The sequence below is a fragment of the Crinia signifera genome, chromosome 11 (genome assembly GCF_055691185.1).
Source record: "Crinia signifera chromosome 11, ASM5569118v1, whole genome shotgun sequence".
Taxonomy (NCBI): Eukaryota; Metazoa; Chordata; class Amphibia; order Anura; family Myobatrachidae; genus Crinia; species Crinia signifera.
This window is the reverse complement of record NC_139227.1, coordinates 89406753-89425537: the sequence shown is the minus strand read 5'-3', so window position 1 is coordinate 89425537 and position 18785 is coordinate 89406753. Positions and strand designations below refer to the sequence as shown.

At 54.5% G+C, this 18785-nt stretch overlaps 1 protein-coding gene across 1 annotated transcript in view; it reads left to right on the top strand.

Annotated features, from left to right (window-relative positions):
• The window catches only part of LOC146045819 (myelin regulatory factor-like), a 49707-nt gene that overhangs the window by 3840 nt on the left and 27082 nt on the right, over positions 1 to 18785 (top strand). The window contains exon 2 of the mRNA XM_083164900.1: positions 1124 to 1277. The gene's annotated coding sequence lies outside the window, so the exon portion shown is untranslated. The remainder of the gene's footprint in view (positions 1 to 1123; positions 1278 to 18785) is intronic.

The following is an 18785-nucleotide window of genomic DNA, read 5'->3' as shown; positions in this document are numbered from 1 at the left end:
GCAAATTCGACCTTAAGTCATGTCGACCTTGGCCCATGTCGACCTTAAGTCAGGTCGACCTTCCTGCCAGTCGACCTAGTGGGGTAGACCTAATGACTGTAGACCTAAGTTCATTCTAATAGATGACCGCATCCCGAATAGAAGGACTTCGAATGGGTACTAGGGGCCGTGCACATGTGCAGTTTATCAAGAATCGTCTGATATCTGCTATCCCTGTATTCAATGTCGCAGGGGCTCGCTGCACCTAACGGCAAATCTTAACCCCTGCGGCGTCCTGCAGGGAGCCGGGGGACGGCAGCAGGCAGGGAGATGGAAGTCTCCCTGCCTGCCCCAGAACGTATGTGGAGGGGAGGAGGGCTCCCGGGACCCAGGCAGCACAAGCTGCCCCCCCGGGAGAGCCAGCAGGGGACCGGGTATTCACTGCTCCTGATCGTGCATATGTAATGATCGGGAGCAGTGAATATATGAATATCTAATGAGCGGCTCTCGGCTCCCGGCCCCCTGCTGGCTTTTATGTGTAAAAAAAATTAAAAATTAATTAAATATATATTCATGTGCTATAAGCACATTAATAAAAAATAACATGCCCATTCACAGAATAAAATTCCTGATTTTTTTGACACCAAATGTAAAAAAACAACAACTTTATTTTAAAAGTTTACATTCCACTTCACCATGAAAAGATGGCGATTTGCTACATGGCGACACATGGCGAAAATCACTTAGAAAGATGGCGAAAAGTGCACGTTGAATAGGGTGATTCACTTTCTTACACAAAAAATCACCTTCCAATGCGAAAATAGCACAAATACTGCCCTTAGAGAGCTCAATGTGAAATGTAATATACATTACACGGTTCCCAGCCGTCAGCTCATCACACTGACTATTCTTCACCTGTTACATTGGCCAGCGGCTATAATCAGTTTCCAGCTTATTTACAATGTGATCGTTCCACTACGTTGAATTACATATATTGTTTTTTACAGTATCTGCTCCACGCTTTACTATTATTTGCATGTCATGTATTACATAGATTTAACAGCATTTAATGTATGATAATTGCGAAAAGACATTTCAGGGCTCAGTCAGAGAAATGATATCAGTGATTCCCCCCTTTTCATAGACTCCAATCCATGCTGGTCCGCACTCCCGGAATGCACAGGGGACTCCGGAATTTAGAGGCGATGTTCTGACTTCCAGAAGTGCATCCCGTTACATCTGCTGGAATTCCCGCACCCCCTACACCTGGTATCCCGGAGGGCACCATGTAATAGCAGGTGAGTATGTGATCATTTCCTCTCTTGTAATTTACATATAGGGGATTATTCTGGTTGATTCGCAAGGGTGCAAATTTGCCGCGTTCTGATTACACCAAAGCCCGCCTTGTGAATGGTTGGCTGGCGCAGTAACATCCACATAGTAACATCCATTCACAGGCCAGGGGGGAACGGCCACATCTTTTGATGGTCGCCGACCACTGAAGGATGTGGTGCGTGCACGCAAATAAAAGTGACTTTCAAGGCACTTACATATGTGGGCACACTGAGAAGGAAATGGGCGGGCAGCTGACATCCGGTGATGTCAGCAGCTGCCCACCCCCCGCATCATGGCCTCATTAGCATGAGAACGCCCTGAGTTCTTATAGGAACGTCCATGAAACACTCCCATATGCTAATGGGGCCACCCCCGCCCGCTGTCCTGGTTGCGTATGCACAGTGCCACCACCGTTCCCTGCATGGCAACCAGAATAAGGGCCATAATGAGTTTTACAATCACATTTGCTGGAGTGTAAGTAGAGATTTGTCCATAGGAGTTTTGTAGACACTACCATTTACATACTGAACAAATGACATCTGCATAGAAAATGGGGTCTACAGATCATATATAAGGTGTGCCCAAATGAAAAGGGAGACTACGGTTGTATGTAAACAATATTTTAATCAAAGAATATTTAATTACAGTTCATGTGTAACATTACAACTACACATAATTGACATTGATGCAATGATCCAGCGCGTAACAAGGGAGTGGATGGATTCAGTGTAGAAACTCCTTGGTTGCTGATGAATCCAGGTTTCCGGGGTCTCCTGCACCTCCTTGTCACAGGTGAACCGTTCACCTTTACGTGTTTGTTTTTTAAGTGGCCGAAGATATTGGAGTCACATGGGGAGATAACTTCACCATGCACCGTAAATGTATATTTATAGAAAATATAACATCAGTTCTGGCCTCCATCCGCCCCAAGTTGCCAGCCAATCACTCGCCTTTGATGTTATATTTTATATAAATTTAGCTTGGGTCACATATGATAAGCTGCTCACAGCAGCTTATCATGTGGAATCCATAAGCAATGCAAATGCAGGAGGAGGTGCATACCACCCGCTGCCGGCATTTGTGATCATATCAAACTGCGATGCAATGGCAGTTTAGAGGGACATTGTGACCATCGGTTGCAGTGTCCCTCTACGGCTACAGCTTAAGTAAAGGAGCCCACACACGCACCATTGCCGGCGGTGCGATGCTGTACGATGGGGTGCACGCTCCCGTGGCACCTCATCGTACAGTACAAAAAGTATGTGCTGCACATACTTTTTGTACTAGCTTTTTCTAGCATCGCATCGCATGCACATCGTATGCACAAGGCATACAATGCGATGCTATGTGTGCTAGTTAAGCCCACAACGCACGCCGGGATCGGTGCGTGCGTGGGCTCCATTAGTCTCCACTTACTCAGTCTTGCAGTCGCAGGCCGGCTTGCAAGGCGAAGGAACTTCACCTTGCAGCGTAAATGTATATTTATATAAAACATAACATCAGTTCTGGCCTCCATCCGCCCCAAGTTGCCAGCCAATCACTCGCCTTTGATGTTATATTTTATATAAATTCAGCTTGGGTCACATATGATAAGCTGCTCACAGCAGCTTATCATGTGGGATCCTCAAGCAATGCAAATGCAGGAGGAGGTGCTTACCACCCCTTGCCGGCATTTGTGATCATATCAAACTGCGATGCAATGGCAGTTTAGAGGGTCTTTGCGACCATCAGTCAGGGTGTTCCTATACGACTACAGCTTAAGTAAGTCTCATCTTACTCAGACTTGTAGTCGCAGGCCGGCTTGCGAGGCAAAGAAATCTTCACCTTGCAGGTGTATAAAATATAACATCAGTTCTGGCCTCCATCCGCCCCAAGTTGCCAGCCAATCCCTCATCTTTGATGTTATATTTTATATAAATTTAGCTGAGCTTCCGGTAGAGGCCGGAGAAAGGGCACCCTGGACGGAGGACGGATGGCGGCACGGTGACCACTCCCCCACCCCAGCCGCGGTGGGCGCACTGCAAAGGCAGGAGATGCAGCACTGGATGACGCGGCACTGGAGCAGGCCGCAGAGAGCGACACACAGCTCAGCCACCGGGGACGGTACCAGAGGCTCAGGACCCAGCCGCAGGCACGGTCCCCGGCATGATGACCCCCAGAGGTGATGATGGCACCCGGAGGCGGCAACAGGCCAGGACAGGGTAAAGATCAGGCCCACAGGCCCAAGCCGCTGTCCCCCAGCATCAGGAGATGCAGGAGCCATCAATCCTGTGGCGGCGGCCCCTGACCCCCGAGGGAGGAGGTATGATTAAACTATAGGGGGCAGAGGCATGGAACTCAGCCCAGGGAGGGCCCAACTCCAGCTTCAGGCCTTAATGTATCTCCCCAGGCCTCAGTGACTCGCGCCCCCCCACCACCAACCACCACCGCTGGTTCTCCTATAGGAATTTGGCGCCACAAATGGCTGCCTGGGATCTGTGCACTCAGCCAAACAGTATGTAACCTCATGTATGACCTCATGTCCCCTGTGTGATAACTGTAATGTCTCTGCTGTAACTGTGCTGTCTTTGCCCATAATGTTACCTACCTGGCTGCGGCAACGACCAGTGGGGCCGCTGAAGGCTGCCTAGGTGCTGTGCAGCTCGGCAGGTATGTGTTCCCTGTGTGATGCTGTACTGTCCCTGCTTATTAGTGTTCACTGTAACATTTAGAGCGGGCAGGGCGCCGGCAGGCGGACCGGGCCCACTGATGTCACAGCTGGGGGCGGTCCCGGGCTGCAACGTCATCAAAGGGGGAGGGCCCAGCCACCGCCGTCATCAAAGGGGGCGGGCCTGGTCCCTCCGAAGTCACTGTGCTGCAGGGTAAGCGCCGGGCATTGCCGTCTACGGTGGCGCTGGGCTTCCCCGTGAGGCTGTTTTAGTGGGGCGCTGCTAGAGGGGCAGAACGCATTTTGCCCTCTAAAAATTCGGGCAGGGCGCAGCGCCCCGCTAAAACAGCCTAGCGGGAACACTACTTATATTGTTACCTACCTGGCTGCTGCAGAGACCAGTGGCGCCGCTGATGGCTGTGCTGCTCAGCGGGCATGTGGTCCCTGCATGTAATATCTCAATGTAATGTATGTAGTGCCTCCCCCCCCCCCCCCCCCTTATCCATGCTTGATGCTGCACTGTAAATCCACAAAAAAATTCCTAGTGTGCGCAAGCACACATGGCCAATAAAGTTGATTCTACTCTATTCTATTCTTGGGTCGCAAATGATAAGCAGCTTATCATGTGGAATCCTCAAGCAATGCAAATGCAGGAGGAGGTGCATACCACCCCTTTCCGGCATTTGTGATCATATCAAACTGCGATGCAATGGCAGTTTAGAGGGACATTGTGACCATCGGTTGCAGTGTCCCTCTACGGCTACAGCCTAAGTAAGTCTCCACTTACTCAATCTTGCAGTCGCAGGCCGGCTTGCAATGCGAAGGAACTTCACCTTGCAGCGTAAATGTATATTTATATAAAATATAACATCAGTTCTGGCCTCCATCCGCCCCAAGTTGCCAGCCAATCCCTCGCCTTTGATGTTATATTTTATATAAATTCAGATTGGGTCACATATGATATGCTGCGCGAGCCACCTATTCTATTCTCCCTCTATGGGGGTCGTGGACCCCCACAAGGGAAAATAGCGGGTGGCCGTCGGGCACCCGGCTGTCGGCGTTTTGACAGTCGGTGTCCCGACGTCGGGTAAATGACTGTCGGGATCCCGACTGTCGGGAACGCGTCTGGCACCCCCAGTGGGTACCGAGCTGATTCAAGTGTAAAAATTAGAATAAACCATTGGGTTTTGCTGTGGAACTATGAGTCCCAGCAAGCCTGGAACGCATACTGGGACTTGGAGAACCACAAGTCCCAGCATGCGGCCCATTAAAGAGCTTGCTGGACTCATAGTTCAAAAGCAGAACCAATAAATTAAATTAAAACACAAACACACATGAAAAATAAAACTTTATTACATTCAGAGCCCTTTCATCTGAATACTTACCTATCTTGACACGTAGGTAGGTCTCCTCGATCCATCTGTTGGTCCCATAGAAATCCTGTTAGGTTACCTGGGGAAGGAAAGCATACTCACCAGGGTTCGCCGGTGTAGATGGCTCTGGCAAGGTTTGGAATAACTTTGTTCCATCTGTATAGACAGAAATGTCCTGCCTGTAGTATAAGGTGGAAGCACCCAGCACAGGGGCGTAACTAGATCTCTCTGGGCCCCGTAGCAAATTTTGAGAAGGACCCCCCCTTTGTACAGGGTGACCCATGGACAGGCAGTGTGGGGATAAAAGGTGTAAAAAACAAACAAAAAATAATTCACCCTGGGTAGGAGGGTACACAATGTGATATATGTGATATGCAGGAGGGGGGATGTTTGGAAAGTACAGGGTGTCAAAATGCATACACAGAGGCAGGAGGTAAGACACACAGGGGTAGTGGCCGACAGGAGGGTCAAACACAGAGGAAGGTGGTACAGTACTACAGGGGGTCACAGTGGGGGTAGGGGCAAGAAGGTGTCACACAGGCATAGTGGGTTCATGGGGTCTTACACAGAGGAAGGATGTGGAGAGTGGGGAAGATGACACATACAGGGGATGTGTGGTACAGGAGGGTTAAAGACCAGGGATGAGGTTGGAAGAGGGTCAAGGTGTCATACAAGAGAATTGGGGGAAATACACCAGGGGTGATGGGGGGTGAAAAGGGTCACACACAGAGGAAGGGTGTAGGTGGCTCATAAGGTTTCATACACACACACGCACACTGGGTACAGAAAAGAAGGTACAGTGCTCCAAGGGCAATTACCAAGCAGGGGGTGAGCTCCAGGCACAGGGTCAAGTGGAGACTGGCGGCAGGGGAATTCATGCTGGACATAGCAGCAGTCTCATCCCTGTGCGGATGCTGAAGGCAGGCCCAGCACTGTGTTCCCATAATGATGCAGCTACTGGAGTGGAGGTGGGTGCCGGGACTGCTAGGCGGGGGTCAGGGTCGCGCAATATCTCCGTCGTCTGGGGGGTAGGCAGTGCGGCGGTGGGACGCACATCTCTGGCATCTAGGAAGAGGGTGGGGGACCCGGGAGGTCGCAGGGCACATCACCGGCTATTGGTGGGGGCGGAGCGGCGCAGGACACACCCACATTTCTGGCGCCTGAAATGAGGGCGGGGCAAGACCCAAAATGATCTCCGGCGTCTGAGGGGGGGGGGGCGGAGGGTGATGCTGCAGTGGGTGTCACTGCCTTTTTTTTTTTATAGGGTGCAGGGGGAGCAGCAGGCCCTACCGACAGCTCGGGACCCGTAACTGATCCAGCAGATAGCAGGTTCCCCGTGTACTGCAGGATGTCTCATTTAGTGTATGCACACCTTATGCAGCATGTGCTCTAGCAGCGGGGGTGTGCTATACATGAGGACAGAGGGGTGACTGGGCATTAGGGGGTGCTATACATGAGGACAGAGGGGTGACTGGGCATTAGGGGGTGCTATACATGGGGACAGAGGGGTGACTGGGCATTAGGGTGTGCTATACATGGGGACAGAGGGGTGACTGGGCATTAGGGTGTGCTATACATGAGGGCAGAGGGGTGACTGGGCATTAGGGGGTGCTATACATGGGGACAGAGGGGTGACTGGGCATTAGGGTGTGCTATACCTGGGGACAGAGGGGTGACTGGACATTAGGGTGTGCTATACATGGGGACAGAGGGGTGACTGGGCATTAGGGTGTGCTATGCATGGGGACAGAGGGGTGACTGGGCATTAGGGTGTGCTGTACATGGGGACAGAGGGGTGACTGGGCATTAGGGTGTGCTGTACAAGGTGACAGAGGGGTGACTGGGCATTAGGGTGTGCTGTACATGGGGGCAGAGGGGTGACTGGGCATTAGGATGTGCTGTACATGGGGACAGAGGGGTGACTGGGCATTAGGGGGTGCTATACATGGGGACAGAGGGGTGACTGGACATTAGGGGGTGCTATACATGGGGACAGAGGGGTGACTGGGCATTAGGGTGTGCTATACATGGGGACAGGGGTGACTGGGCATTAGGGTGTGCTATACATGGGGACAGAGGGGTGACTGGGCATTAGGGTGTGCTATACATGGGGACAGAGGGGTGACTGGGCATTAGGGTGTGCTGTACATGGGAACAGAGGGGTGACTGGGCATTAGGGTGTGCTGTACAAGGTGACAGAGGGGTGACTGGGCATTAGGGTGTGCTGTACATGGGGGCAGAGGGGTGACTGGGCATTAGGGTGTGCTGTACATGGGGGCAGAGGGGTGACTGGGCATTAGGGTGTGCTATACATGGGGACAGAGGGGTGACTGGGCATTAGGGTGTGCTGTACATGGGGACAGAGGGAAGACTGGGCATTAGAGTGTGCTATACATGGGGATAGAGGGGTGACTGGGCATTAGGGTGTGCTGTACAAGGTGACAGAGGGGTGACTGGGCATTAAGGTGTGCTATACATGGGGACAAAGGGGTGACTGGGCATTAGGGTGTGCTATACATGGGGACAGAGGGGTAACTGGGCATTAGGTTGTGCTGTAAATGGGGGCAGAGGGGTGACTGGTCATTAGGGTGTGCTATACATGGGGACAGAGGGGTGACTGGGCATTAGGGTGTGCTGTACAAGGTGACAGAGGGGTGACTGAGCATTAGGGTGTGCTATACATGGGGACAAAGGGGTGACTGGGCATTAGGGTGTGCTATACATGGGGACAGAGGGGTGACTGGGCATTAGGGTGTGCTGTACAAGGTGACAGAGGGATGACTGGGCATTAGGGTGTGCTGTACATGGGGGCAGAGGGGTGACTGGGCATTAGGGTGTGCTGTACATGGGGACAGAGGGGTGACTGGGCATTAGGGTGTGCTGTACATGGGGACAGAGGGGTGACTGGGCATTAGGGTGTGCTATACCTGGGGACAGAGGGGTGACTGGATATTAGGGTGTGCTATACATGGGGACAGAGGGGTGACTGGGCATTAGGGTGTGCTATACATGGGGACAGAGGGGTGACTGGGCATTAGGGTGTGCTGTACATGGGGACAGAGGGGTGACTGGGCATTAGGGTGTGCTGTACAAGGTGACAGAGGGGTGACTGGGCATTAGGGTGTGCTGTACATGGGGGCAGAGGGGTGACTGGGCATTAGGATGTGCTGTACATGGGGACAGAGGGGTGACTGGGCATTAGGGTGTGCTGTACATGAGGACAGAGGGGTGACTGGGCATTAGGGTGTGCTATACCTCGGGACAGAGGGGTGACTGGACATTAGGGTGTGCTATACATGGGGACAGAGGGGTGACTGGGCATTAGGGTGTGCTATACATGGGGACAGAGGGGTGACTGGGCATTAGGGTGTGCTGTACATGGGGACAGAGGGGTGACTGGGCATTAGGGTGTGCTGTACAAGGTGACAGAGGGGTGACTGGGCATTAGGGTGTGCTGTACATGGGGGCAGAGGGGTGACTGGGCATTAGGGTGTGCTGTACATGGGGACAGAGGGGTGACTGGGCATTAGGGTGTGCTATACATGGGGACAGAGGGGTGACTGGGCATTAGAGTGTGCTGTACATGGGGACAGAGGGGTGACTGGGCATTAGAGTGTGCTGTACATGGGGACAGAGGGGTGACTGGGCATTAGAGTGTGCTGTACATGGGGACAGAGGGATGATTGGGCATTAGAGTGTGCTGTACATGGGGACAGAGGGGTGACTGGGCATTAGGGTGTGCTGTACATGGGGGCAGAGGGGTGATTGGGCATTAGGGTGTGCTATACATGGGGACAGAGGGAAGACTGGGCATTAGAGTGTGCTATACATGGGGATAGAGGGGTGAATGGGCATTAGGGTGTGCTGTACAAGGTGACAGAGGGGTGACTGGGCATTAAGGTGTGCTATACATGGGGACAAAGGGGTGACTGGGCATTAGGGTGTGCTATACATGGGGACAGAGGGGTAACTGGGCATTAGGTTGTGCTGTAAATGGGGGCAGAGGGGTGACTGGGCATTAGGGTGTGCTATACATGGGGACAGAGGGGTGACTGGGCATTAGGGTGTGCTGTACAAGGTGACAGAGGGGTGACTGAGCATTAGGGTGTGCTATACATAAGGACAAAGGGGTGACTGGGCATTAGGGTGTGCTATACATGGGGACAGAGGGGTGACTGGGCATTAGGGTGTGCTGTACAAGGTGACAGAGGGATGACTGGGCATTAGGGTGTGCTGTACATGGGGGCAGAGGGGTGACTGGGCATTAGGGTGTGCTGTACATGGGGACAGAGGGGTGACTGGGCATTAGGGTGTGCTGTACATGGGGACAGAGGGGTGACTGGGCATTAGGGTGTGCTATTCCTGGGGACAGAGGGGTGACTGGACATTAGGGTGTGCTATACATGGGGACAGAGGGGTGACTGGGCATTAGGGTGTGCTATACATGGGGACAGAGGGGTGACTGGGCATTAGGGTGTGCTGTACATCGGGACAGAGGGGTGACTGGGCATTAGGGTGTGCTGTACAAGGTGACAGAGGGGTGACTGGGCATTAGGGTGTGCTGTACATGGGGGCAGAGGGGTGACTGGGCATAAGGATGTGCTGTACATGGGGACAGAGGGGTGACTGGGCATTAGGGTGTGCTGTACATGAGGACAGAGGGGTGACTGGGCATTAGGGTGTGCTATACCTGGGGACAGAGGGGTGACTGGACATTAGGGTGTGCTATACATGGGGACAGAGGGGTGACTGGGCATTAGGGTGTGCTATACATGGGGACAGAGGGGTGACTGGGCATTAGGGTGTGCTGTACATGGGGACAGAGGGGTGACTGGGCATTAGGGTGTGCTGTACAAGGTGACAGAGGGGTGACTGGGCATTAGGGTGTGCTGTACATGGGGGCAGAGGGGTGACTGGGCATTAGGGTGTTCTGTACATGGGGACAGAGGGGTGACTGGGCATTAGGGTGTGCTATACATGGGGACAGAGGGGTGACTGGGCATTAGAGTGTGCTGTACATGGGGATAGAGGGGTGACTGGGCATTAGAGTGTGCTGTACATGGGGACAGAGGGGTGACTGGGCATTAGAGTGTGCTGTACATGGGGACAGAGGGATGATTGGGCATTAGAGTGTGCTGTACATGGGGACAGAGGGGTGACTGGGCATTAGGGTGTGCTGTACATGGGGACAGAGGGGTGACTGGGCAGTAGGGTGTGCTGTACATGGGGACAGAGGGGTGACTGGGCAGTAGGGTGTGCTGTACATGGGGACTGAGGGGTGACTGGGCATTAGGGTGTACTGTACATGGGGACAGAGGGGTGACTGGGCATTAGGGTGTGCTATACCTGGGGACAGAGGGTGACTGGACATTAGGGTGTGCTATACATGGGGACAGAGGGGTGACTGGGCAGTAGGGTGTGCTGTACATGGGGACAGAGGGGTGACAGGGCATTAGGGTGTGCTGAACATGGGGACAGAGGGGTGACTGGGCATTAGGGTGTGCTGTACAAGGTGACATAGGTGTGACTGGGCATTAGGTTGTGCTGTACATGGGGGCAGAGGGGTGACTGGGCATTGGGGTGTTCTATACATGGGGATAGAGGGGTGACTGGGCATTAGGGTGTGCTGTACAAGGTGACAGAGGGGTGACTGGGCATTAGGGTGTGCTATACATGGGGACAAAGGGGTGACTGGGCATTAGGGTGTGCTATACATGGGGACAGAGGAGTGACTGGGCATTAGGGTGTGCTGTACATGGGGACAGAGGGGTGACTGGGCAGAAGGGTGTGCTGTACATGGGGACAGAGGGGTGACTAGGCAGAAGGGTGTGCTGTACATGGGGACAGAGGGGTGACTGGGCAGAAGGGTGTGCTGTACATGGGGACAGAGGGGTGTCTGGGCATTAGGGTGTGCTATACATGGGGACAGAGGGGTGACAGGGCATTAGGGTGTGCTATACATGGGGACAGAGGGGTGACAGGGCATTAGGGTGTGCTATACATGGGGACAGAGGGGTGACAGGGCATTAGGGTGTGCTATACATGGGGACAGAGGGGTGACTGGGCATTAGATTGTGCTGTACATGGGGACAGAGGGGTGACTGGACATTAGGGTGTGCTGTACATGGGGACAGAGGGGTGACTGGGCATTAGGGTGTGCTGTACAAGGTGACAGAGGGGTGACTGGGCATTAGGGTGTGCTGTACAAGGTGACAGAGGGGTGAATGGGCATTAGGGTGTGCTGTACATGGGGACAGAGGGGTAATTGGGCATTAGTGTGTGCTGTACAAGGTGACAGAGGGGTGACTGGGCATTAGGGTGTGTTGTGTGTGCCCATCATCCAGTGACCCGGCGCGTAAGACCCGGCAGCAGCAGCCTCTCTGACACAGCTGCAGGGAGCACACAATTATGGGCCAGATGATGAGGGAGGCTGCCGGACAGGGTCCCGACAGTCGGGATCCCGACAGTCATTAACCCGACGTCGGGATCCCGACTGTTAAAATACTGACGGCCGGGTTTCCGACGGCCGTCGGCTATTTTCCCTCGTGGGGGTCCACGACCCCCACAGAGGGAGAATAGAATAGGTGGCGAGCATAGCGCCCGCAAGGGGCTTTGTTGCGCTGGCCACGCTGTCTGAGACCAGGCAGTCGGGATAATGACTGTTGGGATCCCGACTGTCGGTGAATCATGCCACACCCATGTGGGAGAGCCGGGTGTGTGCGGCTGCGCCCCAAACGCGTCTGCCTGCAGCAGCCCCTGCTCCCCTCCTCCCGGAGCCGCCGCCATACCCCTGCCCCCCCTGTGCCTGCTCTGCTCGGGCCTCCTGGTTCTCCTCCCGCACCTCGCCCGCTGCTTCTCCCCGCCAGGCTGCCTGCTGAAGACGGTCACCGTGTCCACGCTGCCGGCGCTCAGGCTGCGGGAGCCACTGTGTCCTCCGTGCATCCCGGAGCGGGGGATTCCCGGCTTCCCCTACACGTCCAAACCGAGGCGCACAGGAGCATGCCCGCGAGGGACGACCTGCACAACACCGAGTGGCCCTACCACACACCCTGGGTGAGGGACCAGGGAGATGGGGGGCTTGCACGCTGGAGAATAAAGGGAGGGGACAAGTGATGAGGGGGGAGTGGATTCAGGACGCGATCGCGGAAGTGGTCGCGTCCTCTGTATACACGCAGTGAGACATGCAGATATTCTAAGCAATCTTACTAGATTGCGTCTGCGTGCACTGACTTACTAATCAGGCGATCCCGATGTGCAGAACCGCGCATCGGGATCGCCCGGAGCATACACACGGTGAGATTTGTGCTTAGTTCCTACTCAATCTAGTAAGATTGCTTAGAAAATAGCACAAAATGCTCCGTGTGTGCACCAGTCTCATCAGGCTTGCAGATGCAGGTTGGCTTGCGAGACCAAAGAAACTTTACCTTGCAGTTAAATGTATATAAAATATAACATCAGTTCTGGCCTCCGTCCTCCCCAAGTTGCCAGCCAAACCCTCGCCATTGATGTTATATTTTATATACATTTTCAGTAGATGCCTGATTCAGTTTGGATTGTACATGATAAGCTTCTCGCAGGAGCTTATCATGTGCAATCCTTAAGCAATGCAAATGCAGGAGGAGGTGCATTCCACCCCCTGCCTCCATTTGTGATTGCTGGCTTCTCTACACCGCAAGCTTCCCTGCAGTAAATATGGCAGAGGTGATTGTTGTTCTGCGACGTGGTGACATAGGGGTGACTGGGCATTAGGTTGTGCTGTACATGGGGGCAGAGGGGTGACTGGGCATTAGGGTGTGCTATACATGGGGACAGAGGGGTGACTGGGCATTAGGGTGTGCTACACATGGGGACAAAGGGGTGACTGGGCATTAGGGTGTGCTATACATGGGAATAGAGGGGTGACTGGGCATTAGGGTGTGCTATACATGGGGACAGAGGGGTGACTGGGCATTAGGGTGTGCTATACATGGGGACAAAGGGGTGACTGGGCATTAGGGTGTGCTATACATGGGGACAGAGGGGTGACTGGGCATTAGGTTGTGCTATACATGGGGACAGAGGGGTGACTGGGCATTAGGGTGTGCTATACATGGGTACAGAGGGGTGACTGGGCATTAGGGTGTGCTATACATGGGGACAGACTGGTGACTGGGCATTAAGGTGTGCCATACATGGGGACAGAGGGGTGACTGGGCATTAGGGTGTGCTATACATGGGGACAGAGGGGTGACTGGGCATTAGGGTGTGCTCTACATGGGGACAGAGGGGTGACTGGGCATTAGTGTGTGCTATACATGGGGACAGAGGGGTGACTGGGCATTAGGGTGTGCTATACATGGGGACAGAGGGGTGACTGGGCATTAGGGTGTGCTGTACAAGGTGACAGGGGTGACTGGGCATAAGGGTGTGCTGTACATGGGGGCAGAGGGGTGACTGGGCATTATTGTGTGCTATACATGGGGACAGAGGGGTGACTGGACATTAGGGTGTGCTATACATGGGGACAGAGGGGTGACTGGGCATTAGATTGTGCTGTACATGGGGACAGAGGGATGATTGGGCATTAGGGTGTGCTGTACATGGGGACAGAGGGCTGACTGGGCATTAGGGTGTGCTGTACATGGGGACAGAGGGGTGACTGGGCATTAGGGTGTGCTGTACATGGGGACAGAGGGGTGACTGGGCAGTAGGGTGTGCTGTACATGGGGACTGAGGGGTGACTGGGCATTAGGGTGTGCTGTACATGGGGACTGAGGGGTGACTGGGCATTAGGGTGTGCTATACATGGGGGCAGAGGGGTGACTGGGCAGTAGGGTGTGCCGTGCATGGGGACAGAGGGGTGACTGGGCATTAGGGTGTGCTATACATGGGGACAGAGGGGTGACTGGGCATTAGAGTGTGCTGTACATGGGGACAGAGGGATGATTGGGCATTAGGGTGTGCTGTACATGGGGACAGAGGGGTGACTGGGCATTAGGGTGTGCTGTACATGGGGACAGAGGGTTGACTGGGCAGTAGGGTGTGCTGTACATGGGGACTGAGGGGTGACTGGGCATTAGGGTGTGCTGTACATGGGGACAGAGGGGTGACTGGGCAGTAGCGTGTGCTGTACATGGGGACTGAGGGGTGACTGGGCATTAGGGTGTGCTGTTCATGGGGACAGAGGGGTGACTGGGCAGTAGGGTGTGCTGTACATGGGGACAGAGGGGTGACTGGGCATTAGGGTGTGCTGTACAAGGTGACAGAGGGGTGACTGGGCATTAGGGTGTGCTATACATGGGGACAGAGGGGTAACTGGGCATTAGGTTGTGCTGTAAATGGGGGCAGAGGGGTGACTGGGCATTAGGGTGTGCTATACATGGGGACAGAGGGGTGACTGGGCATTAGGGTGTGCTGTACAAGGTGACAGAGGGGTGACTGAGCATTAGGGTGTGCTATACATAAGGACAAAGGGGTGACTGGGCATTAGGGTGTGCTATACATGGGGACAGAGGGGTGACTGGGCATTAGGGTGTGCTGTACAAGGTGACAGAGGGATGACTGGGCATTAGGGTGTGCTGTACATGGGGGCAGAGGGGTGACTGGGCATTAGGGTGTGCTGCACATGGGGACAGAGGGGTGACTGGGCATTAGGGTGTGCTGTACATGGGGACAGAGGGGTGACTGGGCATTAGGGTGTGCTATACCTGGGGACAGAGGGGTGACTGGACATTAGGGTGTGCTATACATGGGGACAGAGGGGTGACTGGGCATTAGGGTGTGCTATACATGGGGACAGAGGGGTGACTGGGCATTAGGGTGTGCTGTACATCGGGACAGAGGGGTGACTGGGCATTAGGGTGTGCTGTACAAGGTGACAGAGGGGTGACTGGGCATTAGGGTGTGCTGTACATGGGGGCAGAGGGGTGACTGGGCATAAGGATGTGCTGTACATGGGGACAGAGGGGTGACTGGGCATTAGGGTGTGCTGTACATGAGGACAGAGGGGTGACTGGGCATTAGGGTGTGCTATACCTGGGGACAGAGGGGTGACTGGACATTAGGGTGTGCTATACATGGGGACAGAGGGGTGACTGGGCATTAGGGTGTGCTATACATGGGGACAGAGGGGTGACTGGGCATTAGGGTGTGCTGTACATGGGGACAGAGGGGTGACTGGGCATTAGGGTGTGCTGTACAAGGTGACAGAGGGGTGACTGGGCATTAGGGTGTGCTGTACATGGGGGCAGAGGGGTGACTGGGCATTAGGGTGTGCTGTACATGGGGACAGAGGGGTGACTGGGCATTAGGGTGTGCTATACATGGGGACAGAGGGGTGACTGGGCATTAGAGTGTGCTGTACATGGGGATAGAGGGGTGACTGGGCATTAGAGTGTGCTGTACATGGGGACAGAGGGGTGACTGGGCATTAGAGTGTGCTGTACATGGGGACAGAGGGATGATTGGGCATTAGAGTGTGCTGTACATGGGGACAGAGGGGTGACTGGGCATTAGGGTGTGCTGTACATGGGGACAGAGGGGTGACTGGGCAGTAGGGTGTGCTGTACATGGGGACAGAGGGGTGACTGGGCAGTAGGGTGTGCTGTACATGGGGACTGAGGGGTGACTGGGCATTAGGGTGTACTGTACATGGGGACAGAGGGGTGACTGGGCATTAGGGTGTGCTATACCTGGGGACAGAGGGTGACTGGACATTAGGGTGTGCTATACATGGGGACAGAGGGGTGACTGGGCAGTAGGGTGTGCTGTACATGGGGACAGAGGGGTGACAGGGCATTAGGGTGTGCTGAACATGGGGACAGAGGGGTGACTGGGCATTAGGGTGTGCTGTACAAGGTGACATAGGTGTGACTGGGCATTAGGTTGTGCTGTACATGGGGGCAGAGGGGTGACTGGGCATTGGGGTGTTCTATACATGGGGATAGAGGGGTGACTGGGCATTAGGGTGTGCTGTACAAGGTGACAGAGGGGTGACTGGGCATTAGGGTGTGCTATACATGGGGACAAAGGGGTGACTGGGCATTAGGGTGTGCTATACATGGGGACAGAGGAGTGACTGGGCATTAGGGTGTGCTGTACATGGGGACAGAGGGGTGACTGGGCAGAAGGTTGTGCTGTACATGGGGACAGAGGGGTGACTGGGCAGAAGGGTGTGCTGTACATGGGGACAGAGGGGTGACAGGGCATTAGGGTGTGCTATACATGGGGACAGAGGGGTGTCTGGGCATTAGGGTGTGCTATACATGGGGACAGAGGGGTGACAGGGCATTAGGGTGTGCTATACATGGGGACAGAGGGGTGACTGGGCATTAGATTGTGCTGTACATGGGGACAGAGGGGTGACTGGACATTAGGGTGTGCTGTACATGGGGACAGAGGGGTGACTGGGCATTAGGGTGTGCTGTACAAGGTGACAGAGGGGTGACTGGGCATTAGGGTGTGCTGTACAAGGTGACAGAGGGGTGAATGGGCATTAGGGTGTGCTGTACATGGGGACAGAGGGGTGATAGGGCATTAGTGTGTGCTGTACAAGGTGACAGAGGGGTGACTGGGCATTAGGGTGTGTTGTGTGTGCCCATCACCCAGTGACCCGGCGCGTAAGACCCGGCAGCAGCAGCCTCTCTGACACAGCTGCAGGGAGCACACAATTATGGGCCAGATGATGAGGGAGGCTGCCGGACGGGGTCCCGACAGTCGGGATCCCGACAGTCATTAACCCGACGTCGGGATCCCGACTGTTAAAATACTGACGGCCGGGTTTCCGACGGCCGTCGGCTATTTTCCCTCGTGGGGGTCCACGACCCCCACAGAGGGAGAATAGAATAGGCGGCGAGCATAGCGCCCGCAATGGGCTTTGTTGCGCTGGCCACGCTGTCTGAGACCAGGCAGTCGGGATAATGACTGTTGGGATCCCGACTGTCGGTGAATCATGCCACACCCATGTGGGAGAGCCGGGTGTGTGCGGCTGCGCCCCAAACGCGTCTGCCTGCAGCAGCCCCTGCTCCCCTCCTCCCGGAGCCGCCGCCATACCCCTGCCCCCCCTGTGCCTGCTCTGCTCGGGCCTCCTGGTTCTCCTCCCGCACCTCGCCCGCTGCTTCTCCCCGCCAGGCTGCCTGCTGAAGACGGTCACCGTGTCCACGCTGCCGGCGCTCAGGCTGCGGGAGCCACTGTGTCCTCCGTGCATCCCGGAGCGGGGGATTCCCGGCTTCCCCTACACGTCCAAACCGAGGCGCACAGGAGCATGCCCGCGAGGGACGACCTGCACAACACCGAGTGGCCCTACCACACACCCTGGGTGAGGGACCAGGGAGATGGGGGGCTTGCACGCTGGAGAATAATGGGAGGGGACAAGTGATGAGGGGGGAGTGGATTCAGGACGCGATCGCGGAAGTGGTCGCGTCCTCTGTATACACGCAGTGAGACATGCAGATATTCTAAGCAATCTTACTAGATTGCGTCTGCGTGCACTGACTTACTAATCAGGCGATCCCGATGTGCAGAACCGCGCATCGGGATCGCCCGGAGCATACACACGGTGAGATTTGTGCTTAGTTCCTACTCAATCTAGTAAGATTGCTTAGAAAATAGCACAAAATGCTCCGTGTGTGCACCAGTCTCATCAGGCTTGCAGATGCAGGTTGGCTTGCGAGACCAAAGAAACTTTACCTTGCAGTTAAATGTATATAAAATATAACATCAGTTCTGGCCTCCGTCCTCCCCAAGTTGCCAGCCAAACCCTCGCCATTGATGTTATATTTTATATACATTTTCAGTAGATGCCTGATTCAGTTTGGATTGTACATGATAAGCTTCTCGCAGGAGCTTATCATGTGCAATCCTTAAGCAATGCAAATGCAGGAGGAGGTGCATTCCACCCCCTGCCTCCATTTGTGATTGCTGGCTTCTCTACACCGCAAGCTTCCCTGCAGTAAATATGGCAGAGGTGATTGTTGTTCTGCGACGTGGTGACATAGGGGTGACTGGGCATTAGGTTGTGCTGTACATGGGGGCAGAGGGGTGACTGGGCATTAGGGTGTGCTATACATGGGGACAGAGGGGTGACTGGGCATTAGGGTGTGCTACACATGGGGACAAAGGGGTGACTGGGCATTAGGGTGTGCTATACATGGGAATAGAGGGGTGACTGGGCATTAGGGTGTGCTATACATGGGGACAGAGGGGTGACTGGGCATTAGGGTGTGCTATACATGGGGACAAAGGGGTGACTGGGCATTAGGGTGTGCTATACATGGGGACAGAGGGGTGACTGGGCATTAGGTTGTGCTATACATGGGGACAGAGGGGTGACTGGGCATTAGGGTGTGCTATACATGGGTACAGAGGGGTGACTGGGCATTAGGGTGTGCTATACATGGGGACAGACTGGTGACTGGGCATTAAGGTGTGCCATACATGGGGACAGAGGGGTGACTGGGCATTAGGGTGTGCTA